Consider the following 2,628-nt stretch of genomic DNA (forward strand, 5'->3'; position numbering starts at 1 on the left):
TGATGAAATGATAAAGAAGGTGTGGTGCACATGTGCACACACACACACACACGTTGGAATATTACTCAGCCATAAAAAAGAATGATGAAATGATAAAGAAGGTGTGGTGTTTTTGTGTGTATACACACACATGGAATATTATTCAGACATAAAAACGAATGGAGTCGTGCCATTTGCAAAGATGTGGATGGAGTTAGTCTTATGCTAAGCAAAATAAGTCAGAGAAAGACAAATACCATATGATTTCCCTCATATGTGGAATTTAAGAAACAAAACAAATGATCACAGGGGAAAAAAAGAGAAGTTCATGTTCTCACATATAGGATTAGGACACTTGAGGTCACCAGCTCACTGCTGTCTGCCATCACCACCACCTCCACTAAGGAGTCCTCCCCAGCCCCCACCACCACTGCTACCACCTCCATAGCTTCCATGGCCCAAGCGTCCTTACCCTCAGCTTCTATGACCATTGCCACTGCCCTGATTAAAGTCTGCTCACCGAGTAGCAAATGAGGCTTTGATGGGATTCCCAGAGAATTATTTATCATCAAACTAGTCAGTAGCTGCTTTAGCAGAAAATGGGTCATCAAATAATACTGTTGCTTCTCCCTTCAGCTGCCTGTTTCCCTGTCTGTGTGCAGATTAATGATGGGCTCTCCTGTTTTATTTGTCTTAATAATACCAATCAGCCACAGACTCAATTGTAACATTTTCATCCACGCCTTGCATGAAGATGGTGTTGTTGTCTGAATTATCCTGTTTAAAATCATGATGTGATCCTTGGTCCTGAGCAGCACCAAATTTATTGATGCCAGCATGGTCACTTCTGCCCATGCTGCCTCTGCCTTCACAGTTGCCTTCACAGCCACCTCCATGACCTCCGGTTTCAAAACCACCACTGATGCAGTTGCCACTGCCCCAGCCGCAGCCCCCACAGTCCTGCTGGCCTCCCCTGTAGCCACTGCCACCACCACTCTGGCCTTGATTGCCATAACCACTGCCACCACCACTCATGGAGGATTGATCTTGGCCATACTTACCTCCACCACCCCCTCCATCACCACCTCCACTGCTACTGTTGTATTGATTCTGTTGCCCATAGCCTTGAGGGAGATTATAGGAGCTTTGCTGCTGTCCATAGCTTTGCTGCTGTCCACTATAGCCAGACTGCTGGCCATAGCCCCCACTCTGGGGCTGCCCATGGTCACTGTTCTGAGAACCCCTAGTGTAACTTCCCGAGGTGCTGCTAGGAGCTGTCTGCTGGCCATAGCCAGGTAAGAGGTCTTTGTCCATAAAATGACTGAGAACTCTGACTACTGCCATAGCCACCAGTTGAGCCATATCCCTGGGGAGCTGACCGAGTGCCATAGCCTATGTTCTGGGTCTGTCCATAAGAAGAACCATAGCTGCTCTAACCATAGCCTGAAGTGCCTATTGACTGGATGTAACCACTGTCACTCTGCTGGCCATAGGGCTGATAGCTCTGCTGGGAAGAGCTCTGCCTAGGCTGCATGGGGTAGGCCCCATAGTTTTGGGTTGCTTGTTGGGTATCATCATTTGAGGCCATGTCCACCCACACACAAACAGGCTGACAAGGAACAAGATTCCAACACCACAGAGCATGGAGGCCTCAAGGAATGAGCCTGTTTTGTTTTGTTCTGTTTTGTTTTTTTAATTTAAATTAAAATTACATCTTCAGCCAGAAAAAAAAAATGAAACATTTGCTTGGTTAACTTAATTGATTATATTTTTAAATTGATAGTTTTTCCATTACTGTATAGATAGGCACAAAAATACTTCTTAAGATTATTATATCTTCTAGTCATATATTAACTTATTCATTTCTGTACAATGCCAGCCATTAAGAATTCCTTCCTTGTAATTTCCTTCTATAAGGTCATAAAATTTCCCTTTTTTACTTTAAAGAAAAAGCCATGTTGTCTGGCCCTTTAACAATCAGAATTTATCTGCCAATCTACCTAAGCATTTTTATTGGTATCTTGCTATCTTACAAACCTCTAATTTAGTATACTTCACTGTGGAAATTACTGGCAATAGAGATTGCTAGAAGATTTTGATTTAGCTCTCTTGCTGTTGAAGGGGGGGAAATCAACATTTCTCCTCCTTATGGTATCTAATGTTCTTTTTTTCATTTTGGGTTTATAGAAGGGGAAGACCATAATGTCAAAAACATTTAGTTTATCCAAAAACTAGAACAAAACCAATACTCCAATCAACATTCTCAGTGCAGGACTTCATAGTACTCAGATTTAGTGTAGTAGGTAAAATGCTGAAATCTAAAAATTATGATGTTTGTAGCCAAGCAATATTACCTAGCTTTATGACCTTGGACAAGTTAATCTTTCTAAACTTTCATTTATAAAACATGGATAGCAACATGTTTCTCCTCCCCCTGATTATTATAAAAATATGGTATTTTAAAGTGTTTTGAAAAAAACAGAGCACCAAAAAATTCAGAGAATAGATACAGACATAGGAATAGATATATAAAGATAGTTGGGTGAAACATGTCTTGGATTCTTCCTTACCTCTAGTCTGTCTAACTGCAGGTATTCCCACTTTCAGCGTTCTGCATTTCTCCCTATGCCTGGAGTTCTATGTTACCAT

At 41.7% G+C, this 2,628-nt stretch overlaps 1 pseudogene; it reads right to left on the reverse strand.

Moving 5' to 3' along the window:
• Positions 1–282: 282 nt before the first annotated feature.
• LOC110574721 lies at positions 283–1,567 on the reverse strand (annotated as a pseudogene).
• Positions 1,568–2,628: the final 1,061 nt, after the last annotated feature.

The sequence above is a fragment of the Neomonachus schauinslandi genome, chromosome X, assembly GCF_002201575.2.
Source record: "Neomonachus schauinslandi chromosome X, ASM220157v2, whole genome shotgun sequence".
In the NCBI taxonomy this organism is placed as follows: domain Eukaryota; kingdom Metazoa; phylum Chordata; class Mammalia; order Carnivora; family Phocidae; genus Neomonachus; species Neomonachus schauinslandi.